Source organism: Melanerpes formicivorus, unplaced genomic scaffold (genome assembly GCF_026170545.1).
Source record: "Melanerpes formicivorus ecotype bairdi unplaced genomic scaffold, bMelFor1.0.p_v2 SCAF_24, whole genome shotgun sequence".
NCBI classification, from domain to species: Eukaryota; Metazoa; Chordata; class Aves; order Piciformes; family Picidae; genus Melanerpes; species Melanerpes formicivorus.
In genome coordinates this window covers 11,869,884-11,891,006 of record NW_027142376.1, presented here as the reverse complement: position 1 = coordinate 11,891,006, position 21,123 = coordinate 11,869,884, and the positions used below count along the sequence as shown (strand labels likewise).

The 21,123-nt window shown below is 41.7% G+C and overlaps 1 long non-coding RNA gene across 2 annotated transcripts; it reads left to right on the top strand.

The window, feature by feature from the left end:
* Positions 1-13,739: 13,739 nt before the first annotated feature.
* On the top strand, positions 13,740-20,089 carry LOC137448435 (uncharacterized). Of its 2 annotated transcripts, none has more exons than XR_010989090.1 (3): positions 13,740-14,080; positions 18,001-18,202; positions 19,100-20,089. It is a non-coding gene; the product is annotated as an uncharacterized lncRNA (long non-coding RNA). The 2 variants fall into 2 exon arrangements; XR_010989089.1 differs by lacking the exon at positions 13,740-14,080 and adding an exon at positions 15,492-15,728.
* Positions 20,090-21,123: the final 1,034 nt, after the last annotated feature.

Here is a 21,123-nt window from a genome sequence, read left to right as displayed (position 1 = left end):
TAGCCATCTGACTTTTCAGAAATTTGAAGTGGATTGGTCTTCCACAGAGGGGAAAAAAAACCCCCAAGGACTAAATGCAGGTGACTCATACTTAAAATCATGCTGATATATCTTAAGAATCCATTGTTACCCCTGCCCAGAATTTTATCTGAGATACTTAATCTCATTTATTTAATTTTCTATGTATAGGAGACAGTTATAGGTCAGTCTTTTGAAGAGTTTTCCCTGCTTCAGTGCATTCATGGGCAAGAGTTTGCTTTGTAGTAGTTATCACCTGGAATAATAATTCCTTAAACTTTGTTTAGAATCAAAAAAGAACATGGGTTGCCTATACCAAATACTATAGGGCAAATACCACAGGGCAAGGACAGCACTGTAAACAAAAGGGTAAATTTTTAGGCTAGATGTCAGGAAGAAGTTCTTCGGAGAAAGAGTCATTGGCCATTGGAATGGGCTGCCCAGGGAGGTGGTGGAGTCACCATCACTGGAGGAGTTTAGGAAGAGACTGGATGGGGTGCTTGGTGCCATGGTTTAGTTGATTAGATGGTGTTGTGTGATAGGTTGGACTTGATGATCTCAAAGGTCTTTTCCAACCTGGTTAATTCCATCCTATCCTATCCTATCCTATCCTATCCTATCCTATCCTATCCTATCCTATCCTATCCTATCCTATCCTATCCTATCCTATCCTATCCCATCCCATCCCATCCCATCCCATCCCATCCCATCCCAGTATCACAGTATCACTTAGGTTGGAAAGGACCTCGAGGATCATCGAGTCCAACCTATCAACACAGACCCCATGACTAGACCATGGCACCAAGTGCCACGTCCAATCTCCTTTTGAATGCCTCCAGGGTCGATGACTCCACAACCTCCCTGGGCAACCCGTTCCAATGATGAATGACTCGCTCGGTGAAGAACTTCCTCCTCACCTCGAGTCTAAACCTCCCCTGGTGCAGCTTGAGACTGTGTCCCCTTGTTCTGGTGCTGGCCCATCCTATCCTATTTTTAGGACTTCCTATTTTTAAAGAAAAAGATGCATAGCAATAGTATAAAAAACAGAGGGGGAAAGTTCCATGTAACTGTGATGTCTTTGTCTATTATGCCTTCATCAAATATTCACCATTCAAAGAGTCTTGCTCTGCTGTTGTTGTATTTTGTTCTCTTAGTTACAACAGCTCTTGTTACAGGTAATTTACAGAACAACTTAAATAGGTGGTATTTGTTAATAGAAGTTGGCTGTTAATCAGGGGTGATTCTGTGCTTGAATGAAATGGAATGACTTGCAGTGTTCTGATCATATACAGCACGAAGGTGTAAATATCTTCATAGTCATACTACTTCACAATATTTTGTCTTATAAACAGTTTTACCCTGTTTTTAGAGATGACCACATAGACATCCTGTAGATCCAGGAGTTTACTTTCAAAGAACAGGGGAATACCTGAAGGAAATAATATATACAGTTACTCCTATTACAGCAGCAGAAACGATCAACATTCTTCGGTGATAAATGTTTTTATATACATGAGGGTGGAAAGAGTTTCTGTTTCAGACAGCTTCCTGCCTAAATAAGCACAAGTTGGAAGAGTTAAGTATAATTGTCCTCATTGACAAGAACTGAAGAAAGAGTAATTTACTGACTAGCTTTAGGTCATGCAGGAAGCTGATGGTAGTGCTGTTGATTGACTGTAAGTATCCTCAGTTCCTGTACAGCGCTGTATTCCAAAAAAGCCTTAGGTGCTAAACATCTGAACAATGTATCTTGACATTCCTTTCTCTAGAAAACACTGTTACTGCTAATCTTAATCTTAATTTATTTTTTTTTTTAAGACCCATAAAGCTTTGAACTTATATTAAATTCTTGGAAGAAAGACTGAGAAGTGATTAAAGGTTGTATATACAATATCTAAAATACTCCTGTTTGGTTTTACTGTGATTAGTCTGCTTAGCCAAGTAACATGTATCTAGCTGCAGGTACTTGCTGCTTGTCTCAGTTTGTATAGTGTTAGTTAGGAAATTGGCACCATAGATATTCTCTACAAGAAGGAATGATGTATGTTCCTACATAAACCCATTTTAGGGGCAGATGTTAGTCAGTTAGAGGGTAGAAAGGCTCTGCAGAAGGACCTCGACTGACTGGACAGATGGGCAGAGTCCAATGGGATGGCATTCAACAAGTCCAAGTGCCGAGTGCTGCACTTTGGCTACGGCAATCCCATGCAGAGCTATAGGCTGGGGTCGGAGTGGCTGGAGAGCTCCCAAACAGAGAGGGACCTGGGGGTGCTGATCGACAGCCACCTGACTATGAGCCAGCAGTGTGCCCAGGTGGCCAGGAGGGCCAATAGCATCCTGGCCTGCATTAGGAATAGTGTGGCCAGCAGGAGCAGGGAGGTCATAGTGCCCCTGTACTCTGCTCTGGTTAGGCTGCACCTTGAGTACTGTGTCCAGTTCTGGGCCCCTCAGTTTAAGAAGGACATTGAAACACTTGAGCGTGTCCAGAGAAGGGCAACAAGGCTGGGGAGAGGCCTCTAGGACAAGCCCTATGAGGAGAGGCTGAGGGAGCTGGGATTGTTTAGCCTGGAGAAGAGGAGGCTCAGGGGTGACCTCATTGCCCTCTACAACTACCTGAAGGGTGGTTGTAGCCAGGAGGGGGTTGGCCTCTTCTCCCAGGCAACCAGCACCAGAACAAGGGGACACAGTCTCAAGCTGCGCCAGGGGAGGTTCAGACTCGAGGTGAGGAGGAAGTTCTTCACCGAGCGAGTCATTCATCATTGGAACGGGTTGCCCAGGGAGGTGGTTGAGTCACTGTCCCTGGAGGCGTTCAAGGGGAGATTGGACGTGGCACTTGGTGCCATAGTCTAGTCATGGGGTCTGTGTTGATAGGTTGGACTCGATGATCCCTGAGGTCCTTTCCAACCTAAGTGATACTGTGAACAGCTCATAGGAGCTGAAAAATACCAGTTAAATTTCTCCTTTGATTTTCTGCACTATTGAGAAGCAGTTCCTAGGATATTTTTTAGCTGATCTCTCAACCTGGAAGATCTTGCACTGGTGTTACTTCTTGCAGACCACTTGACAACCTAAGTTTGGATGTCTTATAAATATTTGAATCCCATCTCCATGTGTATGTTAATGCAACTCTCTGGTCTTTTTCCTTCAGCCTGAAGTCCCTTGGTTTTGCCTCTTGTCATTTGCTGAGAACATGATAGCAAAAGGATGATGTTAAAGGGGAAAGAGCAACTTTGTCTTGTCCCTATTTCAGCCTGAAGAGACATGTCAAAATGCAATTCAGCAGGCATTTTGTTGTGCAGAAGGGATCCAGAAAAGAGAAGCCATGCTCTGCCTCAGCGTTATCACCTCATTTACATATCTTTTGCTTATGTGATGGAATATCCTATTCAACCTGCTAAACCTTTTGCAACAAAAAAAAGGAGAGATAGCTTTCTGCCACCAGACTTGATATGGAAGATACAATACTTTCCATTAGGCTGGCATGGGGAATTTCACAGTCAAACCAACTAAATACGGAGCATTACCGACTCTGCTGTTAGCCAGGAACTGCCATGGAACACAGGCCATGGTAGTCATAAAACATTTGTTTCTGTTATGCAAATAACTGAAAGAACCAAATTGAGAACATTTTTTTTTTGGCCAACTTTCTGGTGCAGGACTTCAATGCAAGGGAAATTTAGTGGTGGATCTTGTAAACTTGATTAACTCTGTTTCTTGGAAAGGAGAAGCAGTCCCTCATGCCAGTCCCATGTTTGACCTCAGCACTGGACAGGTAAAAAAGTTGTTGCAGTCTTCTGCCTAATTTTATCTAGGCTCTTTTTATGTGCTACCACTTAAGAATGTGACAGAATTAGTAGCAACAGCTATATAGGTGTTAGCTGAAGGATTGTAATTCTGCCTTATGAATAAAACAGGAAGTAATGCAAGTCAATCTCTGTTAGTTATTGAATTGTAGTGAATTTGTAGGTTTTCTTGTATATATATGAAAATAAGACTGCCTTTAGGACAGCAAGGATATCTTAAAATACTCTCTAAATCTGCTTACAGGTACTGGATTCTAAGTCCTGATTCTTTATCTCTCTGGTTTTATATGATGAAGGCAAGCTGTCTTTACAATTTTGAGGAAATGTTGTTATGCTGCTGTATAAATCCACATTAGGCTTAGATCTTGAGTGCTATAAACAGTTCTGGTTCCTCCATCTCCAATAAAATGTAAAATATCTTCAGAAGTTAGAGAGATGAATAACAAAAGTAATAATGGGTATTGAAAAATTTCCATCATATGAAGAAGTTACGTATTCTAACAGTGTTTAGCCCAGAGAAAAGTTGACTAAGGGACAATGCACTCTAAGTCTATAAAGCCTGACATAAAGAAGGTGAATAGAGAAACTGTTCATTGTTCTTTCCAGTGTAAAACATAGGAGACCTCAGATGAAATTAGAAGGTTTTAGCTTTACAGCAAAAAAAAAAGGCACTTTTGTGTGTAATGTACAGTTCAGTAAAGAAAGTTACCACCACAGGGTGCTGAACGTTTTTATGGTATTATGGAGCAGTTGATGGATTCGTGAAAGAAAATCCAAGGAGGGCTGCTTAGCAGAAAGCTCTTCTGCCTCGGTAAACTGCAGGAAACTGGAGCAATGTTGTGGCTAAATATCTGTTTTCTTCCTCTCTGCCCTAGACAGAGTGGTACTGGGAAGTGGCAGAGTTGATGGCATGGAAGATCCAGCGTGGTACAGGTATTAATTCTATTCCAGCATCCCAGAATCAGTATCACTGCTACAGTTAAGAAATTAGAATAGAAAATAGAATAGAATAGAATAGAATAGAATAGAATAGAATAGAATAGAATAGAATAGAATAGACAGTTAAGAAATATAGAATAGAATAGAATAGAATAGAATAGAATAGAATAGAATAGAATAGACCAAGTTGGAAGAGACCTTCAAGATCATCACGTCCAACCCACCTAAACAACTAAACCATGGCACCAAGCACCCCATCAAGTCTCCTCGTGAACACCTCCAATGATGGTGACTCCACCACCTGCCCAGGCAGCCCATTCCAGGTAAAGAGCTCTATTTAGATACAAATTTCACTTTCTAAACCCAATGTCCTCATGAAGACTGACTTAAAATAAATATTTTTATTATATATATAGCCAATTAGAATATTGGTAGCTGTTGAATGGTTGTAGGAGAAAGAATGGCAAAACTCTCAAAGGCTAGAGCTGAGCTGTACAGACACCTTTTCCAAACACACTCTTTCAAATGTTTTGTTGTTATGTGCAGTTGAAATGTAATTTCAAGGTTCCTTGTGCCCTCAGAATAGATTTGCCAAGGCACTTAGATATTGTTTGACCTTCTGGAAATCCTTGCCTGAATGTGTGTACGTGGTGCTGTGTCTGCAAATTAGAATCATCTTATTTGGAGCACCTGTAAGAAAACCTGGCTTGATATCATAACAAGGCAAAGATTAACATTCATCTGGCACACACATTCTGGCATAATGAGTGCCTCTTCCTCACAGAGATATGGATCTGAATAGCAAACACTTTCTCTTTTGTTTGGATTTGCTATTCACCTCTACTTTGATTTTACGTTCTGTAAAGATAATCCAGAAACATTTTTGTCTCTAATGACTAGATAAATATAAAGGAAAGACTAAATCTTAAATCATTCCTCCAAAACCCTAGCTAGTTCTCTGAATACGTTTCTGATTGAATAGCTTTTCAGTCCCACAATTCATTTGTTTTTCCAGTCCTGTTAAGTCTTTTGTAGCAATTCTACAGGTACAGCTGCATGATGTGCCTACCCATCACTCATTTCCTACATGGCTAAGAAATGTCAGCGGTTTACTGCTGGCAATATCTTTGGAGGTGAACTCATCTATAAGATAAAAAGAATCCTGGCTTATAATTGGTTTTCCTGAAGTAACTATTTCCAAGGCATCATTACCGTATAGAGTAGGAAATAGCTACAGCTGTTTCCTTAGAATAAAACAATTTGTGTGGCTTGTCATAAAATACTAAGAGAATACTTTCTTTACTTCACATCCCTTTTAACTACCTCCATAAAATTTAAGGAATTTCAATAAAACTTGGGAAAGTGCTTTCATTGCTCTGTTTGACAGTACTTGGGAGACTACTTTGTGCTCAAGACCAATTGAAATGTTTGCATGTAAGAAATTATTTAAAATGATTTCTTTTTTTTCCTCTCTCTCCATTTTTTTCTTTTTTAAGCTTAAAGGGTCTGTCCTCAATCTTTCTTGCTCTCTCTCACTCTCTCTTTTTTAAATAGAAAAAGAAAAGATCTTTAAACAGTTCGCTACCTCCTTGGCATTTCTTCATTCTGCTTTTCATTTCGTGTGAAATCTCCTGGGCTCTGACCAGTTCAAAAAGCAACTTTGTAGTTTTCTGCAGTAAATGACTGACAGTATTGGAAACTATGCTCTTTGTCTGATAGACAGCTGTGCTCACACTGCTAAGCATTTCAACTGAACTTTTAATTTAACCCTACAGAGTGATTTTTCTCCTCTCAGCATTGTGTTGTGCTTTCTATTAAGGCAATGTTCTTTTCTGGTTTTGAGGTGACTGCGCTCTTCCTGTGATCCTAAATGCAGATTTGGTACACGAGTTAGAACCCAATGAAGATGTGCTTTGTGTATGTGCTGCTGCATGTATAGTAACCTGAGCCATTCATATCAAATCTAGTTAAAAGGTGGCCTGTGCTGCTAGAAATGGAGCTTGGTACTCTGATAGCTGGTGGGTGGTGGATGTGGTGTGGGTGTCAGTCTATTTACTAATAAGTGCTAGTAAGACTAGCAGCCTTGCAGAAATTGTAAGATAAACAGATAAAGAATGAATACAGTTAAAGCTTGAATAACTCTTCTCTTAGTGTCTCTGTGCCAAAGTTGTGACATGTTGATGAGGTAGTTTGGGAATGTTTCAGTATGCTTTAAATAGATTCACAGTGTCCCACTTAGCAGAGTACATAGGGCTAACTAGTCCACATGCTCAAAATTTCACATGTGCTTTGGTGCTGCCAGTCCAAATGCAGAAAGACCCTGCTGTTGAATTTGTGGAGGGGATGGGGGAGTGTGGAGTGTTTCTGTAAGGCTTTCTGCTCTTGGAAGAGGTGGGGACTGTCTATTGGGGCAGCATATGTTACTCAGATGGTCAGACACCTGTACCAGCACAGGGCTAGAATCTCAACTGTGCTACCTCCCTCCATCAGAGAGGACAAAGTATATGTGTCCTTCATCTATACTCAGACAAGGGTTTACTGCCAGGATGCATCCCAATTTGTGAAGAGGTCCCCTAACTGAGATCTATCCCCAGTAATTCCTGTTTTCGTGTCACTCAGGTCCAAATAAATGATGCCGATGTGTAATGAAGTAAAGAGCACAGTCCTTGGTCCCAGGGGAAGAGTATTGGCAATATGTAACCCTTCAGGAGTAATTGATTCACTTAAATAATTGGGGAATGTGAAAAGGCAGAAACCTTTTAAATTAACCAAGTGATGAAATATTTGTGTATACAAAACCCAGTATAAATTAGTACCATGCACAGACAGCGTGCAACATTTTCATTCCAATCTAAGAATTTATGGCATTTGAAAGAAATTATTCTGTTACCCATATGTCTGTTTTCTACAGCACTCAATTTCAGGAGATATATGCATTAGAATCTTAACCCACTGTATTATTTGTATAAGTTTTATCTGTGTATGTTGCAAGTGGGTGTATAAATGACTGCTGAATGTTATCAGTTACAGATCATCTCTTGCTTTGAAACAAGAAGTACTGCATTAGAAGTTTGAAGTTCTGTCCTGGGTTTGGCTAGGATGGGGTTGATTTCCTTCACAAGAAGTTGGGTGGCCAGCTGAAGCAGTCAGTGGGGTATTTGATACTATACGACCTCATGCTCACTGTATAAGGAGAGGGCTGAGTGGGAGGTGGTGGGCTCCTGGAGGTGTCCATTTGGTGCTGGTCACAAGCACTGACAGTGTCAGGTGAGCTGTTTGCCTTTTATACCAATCCCTTTATATGATTCTTCATTTGCATCACAGTTATGCATGTCCTTTAAAGGTCCCTTCCAACCCCATGCATTCTATGATTCTGTGTTTCTCTTCTTTGTTTTTGTCTTGTTTTACTAAACTCTCCTTATCTCAAACTGTTTTGCATTTTGCTCCCATTTCTCCTTCCTGTCCTATCAGGGGAAGGTGTAGGGCAGAGGAAAGTTGAGTGAGGGGCTGTATGGGGCTTGGCTATGGCTGGGCCTAAACCCACAAATTCAAATATACAGTTCTCAGGTGTACAGTAATTCAAAGATGCCACAAACCCCACTAAAACTCCAGCTTTACTTTGCTTATATATCTTCTTATCTAAATGCAATCTGCAGACCAAAAATCTCACATTTATCCTAGCTATATCAGGTACATTTCTAGTATAGATTACAGAATACCTACACAGTGCTCTGGAGGACGTGTATTTCCTGTGTGTTAAAAGATGCCATACTTTGTTTCTACCCATCCAGCAATGAATCACAGGCTTGGCCATCCTCCAACATACCATTCTCTTATGGTTGAAGGATGACAACATATTCTGCTATGCTTGTCTGTACTTGCATGGTGTACAGAATGATTCCATACTATGTTATAATTAAGGAAAAAACCCAGTTTATCTTGAGATGCCTTTCAAGTATGAATGATAAATGTCAGACTGTGGAATCCTCTGGTCTGCTTGAGATTCAGGATGAGGAGCCAAGTTGCAAGAGGTGGAAGCTTGAAGCTGTAGATTAGATTAGCATCAGGAACACCCTTTCCAAGCAAACATGAGCAGCTGAAAGGAAATACTGATGTCTGGAACTGGGAGATACCATATTTATATGCATACTTGCACTATAACAGAAAATACATTAATTCTACTTACCATATATTAACCACATCAGCTATGATGTCAGCAGGATATAGTTGCCTCTTCATACGTAAGCCTGATAAGGACTTGAACAAATAGAAATTTGACTTTTTGGGGGGCCTATATACATAATTTATAGGAAGATGTTCAACCAAATAACCCAAAAATATTTATTAATCATATGGAGCAGGTGAAGGCTAGTTCATTTTGTATGCAGCTGCTCTCATGAGCCTTCTGGACACAGAATAGAAGTGAAGATCATTGAAGAACTCACAGACTGCTTAAAAGGATACAGCCTTCCTTCTGTAGATTGCCTGATATAGAGCTCACACACCTCAGACTATACTATTACTAAATTACTTATTGATTCTGAATAAGACACCTCAACACATCTCTGAGTCTGATTTTATTTATGGGGTGGTTCTGAAAGAACAGCACGATTAATTATCTGTTCAAGTCAGCAGAGAAAACTTGCAATTCCATATTACTTGCTGTAATGGCTTAAAAATCAGCAGTGTTTTGACTAGTTTATGTGTTTATTTCTGTATGTACTGGTTTTTAGCTTCAGTCAACTAAATATGACTGTGAGGAATGTCCCTATTCACCCCATCTTTCTGATCTCCCAAGTAACATGATTTAGTACATTTGTTTTCTAAGCAGCATGCTAGAAAAACTGCTGAAACTACCTGAGATTTGAGAAGGTTCATGGGAGTGATGATAGCATTTTGTAGAGTGAGCCTACAATTTATTAGGTGTAACGACAGTCTGAACTGAACAGAATGTATGGATGTGCATCGATTTTTGGGGGGGGGTGGGGGGGGTGTTGAAGAAGAATATGGTAACTTATTTTCGGATCCCATGGGCAGCTTTTTTTCCAGTACTGAGCTCTGTCTGGCTTCCCACTTGTCCTTTCTTCTCCAAGGTGTCCATGTTTAATTTCTTAGCTTAAGCTGGATTTTGTGGACTTTAAAAGACTGAAACATTTGTTAGGAGAATGTGGCAGCTGCTCTTTCAGAAAACAACTACAAGCTGAGAACTTGTTTTTGTATGAGTGCCAAGAGAAAACATTCTGCAGAAGCCAGACCTTTAGGTGTGCTGAGACCTCCCTTTATATGGAGCTATTTTTAGTACTTTTATAGGGGGATAGTTTTAGCTTGTGTATGGGGCTGATTGGTTAAATGAGTTAATGGGAAAGATAAGAAAGTACATAAAAATCAGCTACTTTTGGGCAATAGAGTGACTCTGTTAGGGACTTGGGGGATTTTGGTACTACTTCTGTTAGGGACACTCTGAGATTCTGTTATAGATGCTCTATGATGCTGGGGATTCTGTAATGCAGTTAATAAAGGACTTCTGAGATTCTCTGCTCTCTGCATTTCTGGAATTCTGTGGTGGAACATCAATGGGATTTGTGCATCCATTCCTCACAAATGGGCCCTGAACATGGATTGCAGCAGGAAACAGTTTACAACAGGAGAAGGCATGGCAAAGGAGAAAGACAGGAAAGAGTGGGCATTTCATATAGGCAAAAGTGCATGGGAAGCAAGTATGATGAGGCAAGGAAACTAAATTTTATAGAAAGTCTTCACCTACAGCCCATGCTCACTATTTTTCATTACAAAATGTTGTCACTTTCTAGCTTACTCTTCCTGAGACAGCATCTACCAGTTCTGGTTGCTATTCATCCTACTCTGTCAATCCTCTTCAATAGTGTTGTTGATGTCATTGGTGTTTACCCAGTAGCAGAAGAAATATCTCACCAGTCTTCAGTTCTCTCCACTCAGCATGTGGTTGCAACTGGGCTTAGTATGGCTTTGGATTTGTGGCTTCTCTGGCTGCATAGAAATATATTTCCCTTTCCTAATAAACAGGCTCATACAGCCCTTTTGTTTCCCCAAAATCCCACAGCGGCCTGCAGTTCAAAGACATAGTTTTTAATGGCAAGTTGCAATGTCTCTTTCTGCATAGCATGCAGTAGGATTAATCTTTTCTTGTGTCCTAAGAGGTAGGTACCTCCTTGTATAAATACTGTGTCACTTCTGAGTCACATTCAGCTTGCACCTTGCTGGGTTCATGGGAGAATTTATAAGTGGAAATAGAACCTAGAGCCTTCAAAGGCAACAAAGTTGGTGAGGGGTTTGGAGTACAAGCCCTATGAGGAGAGGCTGAGGGAGCTGGGGTTGCTTAGCATGGAGAAGAGGAGGCTCAGGGCAGACCTTATTGCAGTCTACAACTACTTGAAGGGAGGTTGTAGTCAGGTGGAGTTTGGTCTCTTCTCCCAGGCAATCAGCACCAGAACAAGAGGACACAGTCTCAAGCTGCACCAGGGGAAGTTTAGGCTGGATGTTAGGAAGAAGTTCTTCATAGAGAGAGTGATTTGCTATTGGAATGGGCTGCCCGGGGAGATGCTGGAGTCACCATCACTGGAGGTGTTTAGGAAGAGACTGGATGGGGTGCTTGGTGCCATGGTTTAGTTGATTCCTGTTAGATGGCAGGTTGGACTCGATGTTCTCAAAGGTCTCTTCCTGCCTGGTTAGTTCTGTTCTGTTCTACTCTACTCTACTCTACTCTACTCTACTCTACTCTACTCTACTCTGCTCTGCTCTGCTCTGCTTCTATTCTATTCTATTCTATTCTATTCTATTCTATTCTATTCTATTCTATTCTATTCTATTCGATGCTATGCTATGCTATTCTATTCTATTCTATTCTATTCTATTCTATTCTATTCTATTCTATTCTATTCTATTCTTTGTTGGCTTTGACAGTTGTTGGCTGTGCATATCTTGTTTTTTCTTGTAAAATAGTGAAGCTTTTGATTGGCATTATTACACTAGGCAGCTTAGAAATATGTTTACCTCTACAGTGACTATGTGGAACTATATACAAAACATAGAAACTGTTTTTCATTATCTTTATATTTTTCCATTTTTGAAGAAAAATCCATGAAAGGCAATGAATTTCCTTTGGGAGGCCTTATGGCTCTCTACAACTACCTGAAGGGAGGTTGTAGCCAGGTGGGGGTTGGTCTCTTCTCCCAGGCAACCAGCACCAGAACAAGAGGACACAGTCTCAAGCTGCCGCAGGGGAGGTTTAGGCTTGAGGTGAGGAAAAAGTTCTTCACAGAAAGAGTGATTGGCCATTGGAATGTGCTGCCCAGGGAGGTGGTGGAATCACCGTCCCTGGAGGTGTTCAAGAGGGGATTGGACGTGGCACTTGAAGCCATGGTTTAGTTAGTCATGAGGTTTTGGGGGATAGGTTGGACTTGATGGTCTCTGAGGTATTTTCCAACCTTATTGATTCTATGATTATAAGATGCACTTATTCTGTGGTGAAAACAACTTACAAATAGCCAGATAACAGAAAACCACACAGCTACAAACATTTCAGGAATATTTCCTAAAACAATAACAGCAGCACATTATTTTTAATGCTAATGAACTGTTGAAGACAATTTTGGCATCTAAACTTATCTCTTGCTACCATTATGCTTAAGAGAATCTTAATTGATTCTGTTCATAAGAATGACAGTTGTTAATTCTGTATTCATAGCCTATGAATGTTTTCATTAGCAATTACTTCATGGCTTGCTTTAACTGTGAAAGGACAGCTTCACTGCGTTTTCTTTCTCAAAAACACCACTGTGGTGTTTAACACCATCATGTTAAACTCATGGAGATCTCTGATTCTTGTCTCCTTCTTATTCTGCAGTCTGTTAGCCAAGCAACTGTGATTTGGAGGCCATGTTGTTAATCCCCTGTTGCAAAGCTAATCTGCATGGTGCCGCAAAGCTACTGACATCTGAGCATGAAGGTCTGCAATGTTCTGAAATGTTGTTATCAGAATCGCTATGACCACTCCATTTTCTACAGAAGCTGTTAATGAGAGAAGGACCAGCTGACTGGCAGCCCATGAAAACGTGTGCTTTGTTATGCTTAAGCACCTCTTCTGGTAGTTCATGTCCCAGGTAAACAGAGATACACAGCATCAGAAGTACCTAAAAGAAAGCACATCAAACTGCTTGCTGAGACGTTTGTGCATGGGAGGATGTTTGCTATTTCCCTCTGTTGGAGTGGTTTTGGTTTGTTTTTTTTTTCAGTAGCAACAATGGTAGAATGGAATGGAATGGAATGGAATGGAATGGAATGGAATAGAATAGAATAGAATAGAATAGAATAGAATAGAATAGAATAGAATAGAATAGAATAGACCAGGTTGGAAGAGACCTTCAAGATCATCATGTCCAACCCATCAACCAATCCAACCCACCTAAACAACTAACCCATGGCACCAAGCACCCCATCAAGTCTCCTCCTGAACACCTCCAATGACGGCGACTCCACCACCTCCCCGGGCAACCCATTCCAATGCGCAATCACTCTCTCTATGAAGAACTTCTTCCTAACATCCAACCTGTGGCCGGTTGACGTTGCCCCCTTAAGAAAGGGAATATGGTGGACGGAAGTTGGTAAACGGAAGGAATAGTCTAAACTAATTTCATTGGAAGAGTGGGAGGAAGCACCCTCTGAACTGGGAGTGTAGGAAAGATATCTTGGGCACTTCGGCATTTTATTTTCAGTCTTGCTTCCGCCTCTTCGTGCAGCAGCTTTCTGTGCTGGGCTTTCTGCCAAGGCTCCGGCCTTCAAACTGACAAACTTGATAAGGCCTGTATATTAACTCCTTTCCAATTAACACATACTGCTTCTAACATTTTTTTTTTTTCCCTCTCTTTCCTTTCACTTTCTATCCCATTCTGGGGAAAGGGGAGGAGAGAGGGGAGAGCGGAGGTGGGGGACCCCTCTCTGCCGAGGGGGTCACTCTCATTTCTGTGTTACTCTGTTGTATACCTTTGTATATATTGTAGATATTGTAAATTTGTAAATAATCCCCTGCATTCCCTACGTTGCTTTGTAAATATAGCTCCACTGCTTTGCTAATTCAGCTTGTGAGGGTTTTTTTTCTTTTCCCTTCAATTTTTTTTTCCCTTTTACTTTACAAGGGAGAAGGGAGGAGGCTTCTTGGCCTTGCCCTTCCACCCACCACACAGCCTAAACCTCCCCTGGCACAGCTTGAGACTGTGTCCTCTTATTCTGGTGCTGGCTGCCTGGGAGAAGAGATCAACCTCCGCCTGTCTACAACCTCCCTTCAGGTAGTGGTAGAGAGCAATAAGGTCACCCCTGAGTCTCCTCCTCTCCAGGCTAAGCAACCCCAGCTCCCTCAGCCTCTCCCTATAGGGCTTGTGCTCCAAACCCCTCACCTACTCCATTGCCCTTCTCTGGACACGTTCCAGTGGGTTTGCTTGGTTTGGTTTGCTTTGGTCTGGGGTTTTTTTTTTTTTTGCAGTTTATCTAAACAAGTTTTTAAGCAGTTGATACTTGCTGGACCTAGTCCAGAGGATCAGCACTCATAATTTTTTCCAGGGTGGTAGGTGGAAGAATATATTCAGTATCACTAAGGTTGGAAAAGACCTCAAAGATCATCGAGTCCTACCTGTCACCACAGACCACATTACTAGAGTAGGGAGGACACTACTGCCCACTGCAGGTTTGCACTCATGACCTTCCCATTAAAGGTCTTATGCACATAATGCTTTCCCTGCTTTCTTTACCTTGGTCTGAGTGGACTTGTTCCCATTGCCATGTGTGCAGGACTGAAATGCAGTAGTGTTTGTTGATGAACAATAGTGTTTTATGCTGGCAAATTTGACTCATTTAAATAGTTTCCCCTCCTGCCTTCTGTCTTTTTTCTTTTTTTTCAATCTTCCCTTAAAGCAAGAGCAAATATCTGAAACATTTAACTGACTGGGATTACTCATTTTTAGATTTATTTTTGTTTTAAATGCTATTTGAAAACAGGTTCAGTGGCACATATGTGCAGTATATACCTCTGGTAAACAGAAATGCATCATCTAATTGCAGCTCATATTTGTTGTTTTTTTTTTTTTCCCAGCAAGGGGATTTTTGAAGGCTTGAAGGGTTGAAAAGAACAGAGTAGGCAAAGCCAGAGATTGTTCTATCAATCCCTTTCACACTTAGCATGTGATGTTTTTCTGTGCAGTAAGAAATTTGTTTTCAAAAGGCATTGTCAAATTCACCGAGAGATTTGTTGACTCCTAGCAGCACTGTAAGCTTGAGACAGCAGTAACAAGCTTTCTACCAGGACACAGCATATCACACAAAATAAGCTCCCCTCAACAGGAATGATATTTGAATTACAGCAGCACTATGAAAATCAATGGCTGTTTAGATCACCCAAGCGAGAAGTATGCAGGATTTCTGATCAGTCATGTACAGGTCCTTTCAGCTTTGCTGGTGATACCTTCCACAGGCAGTGTTTGTAGAGGGATCACTGGCTGTCCCTCTAACCTGTCCTTCTAGGAACTGCAGAGACCAGAATGGTGAGCCAATGCTCAGGCATTAATTATTTTTGCCAGAAGGGGCCTGTTTGGCCTTTGATTGTGAGCTAACAGTTAATAGATGGGGGGAGGGGCGACAGTTTCAGAACTGGGTGTGTTTCACAGTGCTTGGCAAATGACTGCAGAAATCACAGGTACTGTTTGTGATTGCAGTGATATAAAACCTCTCTCTGTTTACTCTTTATTCAGGTTATGTGTTCACAATTAGGAGATACATGCTCTCAATGCAGTGAATGGTGTGTTTGCATCAATAAGATGAACAGAACACAATAGAATTAGAATAGAATTCTAATTCTATTATAACTTTACAGAAAATAATGGGATAAATGTTATTGTCAGTGCACTACCAGCTGGAACTGAGTTTGCATACAGCTGACAAAAGGTATGTCTACAGGGAGGAGCAGCCCTGTACACTCCCTGTGGGTAAAGAGCCTACGGTGTGGTCTGTGGCAGCTGGAGCATGTAAGGCTGTATTTATACTGCAGAAGAAGCTAAAGCCAAGTAATGAACTTCTGGGGCTGCTGATTGTCCCTCCTGTTTATAACACTTGTTTTGCAGCTTCGCAGTGTTCTGTGTTACCAGGGTCAGATTTGTTTTTTCCACCCTCAAACAATATCCTAGGATGCTTTGCACCTTCAAGGTTTCTGCTGCACCACAGCGTGCAACCTATAGCCTCAATTTTGTGCTGATAAAAGGTTATTTTGATGAGTTGTGGCACAGCCATCACATTATTCAAAATGCTCTGAACCAAGAATAATAGGCAATAAAATGTTTATGCTTTCAGACTGTAAAGTGACTACAGATGACCAAAGGAAAATCCTGGGCCAAGCATTATGTAGGGTGGCCAGGCAATGCTTTAGTTAGCAATATGGATAAAGTTCAAACCCTTAGCTTAGTATATCTGAGCTGATATGAGGTGCTGTCTGTTATGAACTGCGTTATCTGGGGTTGCTGCACATTGGCCACAACAACCCCATGCAGTGCTACAGGCTGGGGGCAGAGTGGCTGGAGAGCAGCCAGGCAGAGAGGGACCTGGGGGGTACTGGTCGATGGCAGGCTGAACATGAGCCTGCAGTGTGCCCAGGCAGCCAAGAGGACCAATGGCATCCAGGTCTGCATCAAGAACAGTGTGGCCAGCAGGAGCAGGGAGGTCATTCTGCCCCTGTATACTGCACTGGTTAGGCCACACCTCGAGTCCTGTGTCCAGTTCTGGGCCCCTCAGTTTAGGAAGGAGGTTGACTTGCTGGAACGAGTCCAGAGAAGAGCAACAAAGTTGGTGAGGGGTTTGGAACACAGCCCTGTGAGGAGAGACTGAGGGAGCTGAGGTTGCTCAGCCTGGAGAAGAGGAGACTCAGGGATGACCTTATCACTCTCTACAACTACCTGAAGGGAGGTTGTAGACAGGCGGATGATGGTCTCTTCTCCCAGGCAGCCAGTACCAGAACAAGAGGACACAGTCTCAGGCTGCGCCAGGGGAGGTTCAGGTTGGATGTTAGGAAGAAGTTCTATACAGAGAGAGTGATTGCCCATTGGAATGGGCTGCCCGGGGAGGTGGTGGAGTCGCCGTCACTGAAGGTGTTCAGGAGGAGACTTGATGGGGTGCTTGGTGCCATGGGTTAGCTGTTTGGGTGGGTTGGATTGGTTGATGGGTTGGACGCGATGATCTTGAAGGTCTCTTCCAACCTGGTTTGGTTTAATAAAGGTTATTCTAAATTTTCTAGCACTCAAACAATGGTCATACAGTAGGCAGGTCCAGGTGCTCACTGCTACTTCTGAAAATACTCTAAGAGTTAAGCTGGAATCTCATCAACTTGTGTGGGAGCAAGAACTTAAATTTAGGACCTTCAGACTCCCAGTCTATGTGCTCCTCACTTCCACAAAATGCTATACTGAAATACAGTAAAAGGGGGGGGGGGGGGGGGGGGGGGGGGGACGAGAAACATCCAAACAAGGTAAAATTATATATTATTGTTTCTGTCATCTGATCAGTTCAATGGAGAATTTTACCATAGCAGGACTAGTTCTGCTATCTGGAGCCTCTGGGAGCTCTAACTTTATTTGTAGTAGAAGTTGGATTGAATTCTGAAGTAATAAGAAATGTAAGTCAGATGCATTACTAAAATTATGTGTTATTGATGCATGAGGGATTAAAGAATTTAAAAATAATGATTTATTCCAAGTCAGCCTTGAGGATCAAAGCTTTGGCTTTACTGCTGTCTCAAGGTGGACTTAGTACCTCATGGGATAGTTTCATGGCTCAATGCAACACAAGTAATTTGGCATTCAAAGCTGTCAACAGTGTGGATTATTAAAGCATTCACAGTATCTGTAAAGTTATTATTGCAAGCCAACTCTCATACCCTTCCTGAGAGCAGCTGTAACTCTTTGTTTCTGAATGCTGAGAATCTTCTTACTCTTTGTTTCCATCCTCCCCTTAAGGGAAAATATTCTCGAAAAGATGGGTATAGGTGATTAGAACAGGCAGGGAATGTATAGGGGAATTGTCAGTGCTCTAATCAGGGATTTAGAGGCTCCAGCAGGGGAGAAGTATTTTATAAAGGTATTATAAGGATAAACAGTATTATCACCATTTTGCAAATCCAAGAACTTATTCAAGATTTGCAACCCATGAGTTTTTGTGCTTCTTTTCTTAGATGACTGCATCATGCCCCTGTCTCCAGCAAAAGGGCAGGAAGATACATATAAACTGTACTTCTTAGAAGGGATTATCTCATAAGACAACCTCAAATTTTTTGGCAGCCAGTCAAAGGTTTATGGCACATTGGCAAAGGAAACATGAGGATGGTTCACGGCACTGCTATCAATTCTCTCTCTATCAACTTCCAAAGAGCAGAGGTCAGAGTAATTATCTTCTTGTCACTTTGGGGGTCTTTGTAGCAAATGAGGTAATCAAACTGTGCTATAGAAGAGCATTATGATGCTTGGATGAGTTTCAGCACAAAGCAAAACTCCTTTGCAAGGCTCCATGGCCCACACAGCAAGCTCCTGGCACGATCTCAGCTTGCAAGGAAACTATTCAATGGTCGGTGCGCCCGGCTCCTCTCACTCATCCCTTTCCAAAGTGGGAAGTATTTTATGTACTTCCTTGCCATGTGCTTGCTGAAACAGAGTTCCAGTCCTTTCAAATGGGCCTCTGAGGAGATTAAAGCACCACTTATTGAACACCTAGGCCTTGTACAGATTTAGTGCCTTGAGCAGAAGAGTAGCTGAGAGATGTTGTATAGATAAAATTTAACTGTTAAGTTCTAATGTACATATGAACACTTAGACAGGAGAAAAGGTAATATGAATGCCTAATTATTATGAAAAATGTTTTGTACAATTATGACTATATTAAGCCTATTTCAAGTGACTAATATGCAGATCTCGTTCGGGAGAGATTAATTTGTGATATGAACCCTTAAGATACATAATTTTCCCTGATTGAAGAGGCAATACCAAACGTGGCATTAACAGGAGTTGGATGTAGTTTTGCTCTGAATCCATTCACCGAATATGCTAGGCAAAATGTAAAGCACCCCTTATTCTAAGCAATTAAATACTCTAATCCCTGGATCTGACTTGCATCTATGTTTTGTTTCTTTGAACTATTCTACAAGTGCTGTTGCTGTAGCAATAGGCAGTTCTGTGATGAAATGAAGCACACTCCAGGCAGGATCGGGCAGGATGCTTGTTAAAAAAGCACCTGATCTTTTCTGTTTAATATTCAACATCATTTTTTTTTCTCCACAGGCTCACTGGTCATCACAGGGCATGTCTCTGGACACTCCACCAGGTGCTGTGACTTATTCACTGCCCTTCCTCTCACCCCAGAACAGACAAAGCAGACTTTCTGCATCATGCTGGTCCCAGCAAGTCCTGTATTTTGTACTTTCTGAGACACAAGGGAAGCTGCAAGCTCCTAAATTCCATTGACAATGAAACAGTTAAATATGTTCGTTCATTCAAGCTCACAGATTCTGATCCAGATCCAGCATTTATCTGCGATGTGGATGCCCCTGCAAACGGAAGTGTGAAGTAAGGCAAGAGACAGACAAATTATTAAATTACAGTATCTCACATGCACATAATAAAAACTGCCTATGATCAGTCAGATTGGAGAGCAACTTTTTCTTTTGACCACTGCTTCATTTGCTGTAAGCACAGAAATTACAGCTGGGTGCCAGCATACATGCCACACAAATTTGCCTTATTTCTGTAAAGTCACCCATGAATTTAGGGGACACAGTCTCAAGCTGTGCCAGGGGAGGTTTAGACTCAAGGTGAGGAGGAAGTTCTTCACCGAGCGAGTTGTTCATCATTGGAATGTGCTGCCCAGGGAGGTGGTTGAGTCACCGTCCCTGGAGGTGTTCAAGGGGAGATTGGACGTGGCACTTGGTGCCATGGTCTAGTCCTGGGGTCTGTGTTGATAGGTTGGACTCGATGATCCTCAAGGTCCTTTCCAACCTTAGTTATACTGTGATACTGTAATCATAGAATCATAGAATCACAGAATGGTCTGGGTTGGACAGGACCTCCAAAGGTCATCTAGTCCAACCCCTCTGCAGTAAGCAGGGGCATTCTTAACTAGATCAAGTTACCCAGAACCCTGTTGAGCCTCACCTTGAATATCTCCAGCAATGGGGCCCAAACCACCTCCCTGGGCAACCTGTTCCAGTGTTCCACTACCCTTACGGTAAAGAACTTGTTCCTAACATACAGTCTAAAGTCCTAAGGTATTAGTCAAAGAGGATTCTATAAAAGCTGTGTCCAAAATGCCTAACTATGTGCAGTTAACACAGACATTAAATGGAATGTTTCTCTTGCCATTATAAATGACTGCTTTGCTTGTCTTTTGTCAGCAGAGTTGTGGCATTCATCCTGTCACTAAGAGTAAGACGACCATGTGCATTTCTGCAGAGTGATGGCTACCTAGAGTGAGTTCAATAAAGTAAAATTATGGCTTTGTACTTTGCTACAGTCAATACATCATGAGCAGGTCTTGCACTGAAGCAAAATGAAAGAAGAAAAAGAAAACTAACATTTTGTGGAAAGAGTCTTTGTAGGATATCAGCTCAGCAGACCCTTAGATTGCAAGGGTGAGAAGTAATGACCTGCTCATGGGGAATTGAATGTGCTGGGTTGATAGGGATATCAGCAGATACAAGACAGGGAGAGGTTTAAGGTGATCTTTGCTTGAAAGACTGACAGCACAAGAACACAAGCTATGAGACCATTTTCTGATCAGCTTCCATTTTCTGCCTTCAAACTGAATCTCCTCAGTGCTAGTTCAGCATATCATTAATTTCCCTTTCTCTGATCAGGGGTTTTCACCAACAGCCTGTCCCTTTAGCCTGGAAGACTATCTCCTGAAAAGTCAAAGCAAGTCAAAAGATGGGTTCAGTGACCCTGTGAAGGTGGCATAGACCTCCTTCTCAGAGTCTGAAAATACCATATTGGAGATTGGGATTCTCTGAACAGGCACATCACTGTGAAAACTTCACTTATCTTATTTGTCAAGCAATACAAGGCCTTCTCAGTGATGGGTACTCTATAATCAGGTGAAATCTAAGCAGGAGTTTTTTGGTGTCCTAAAGCAAAGCAGTTCTTTCCAAAGGCAGAGGATGCCTGGTTTTGTTTCCTCTTTCAGTCTAATTCCAGACAGTGATTAAAGCTCTAATGCTTTCTTCCCAATGTAGTTATCTTGAGGATGCATTACAGGCATGGCTTTGTAAATAAACAGAAATATGTGCTAAATGAAGATGGAGTGAATGCTG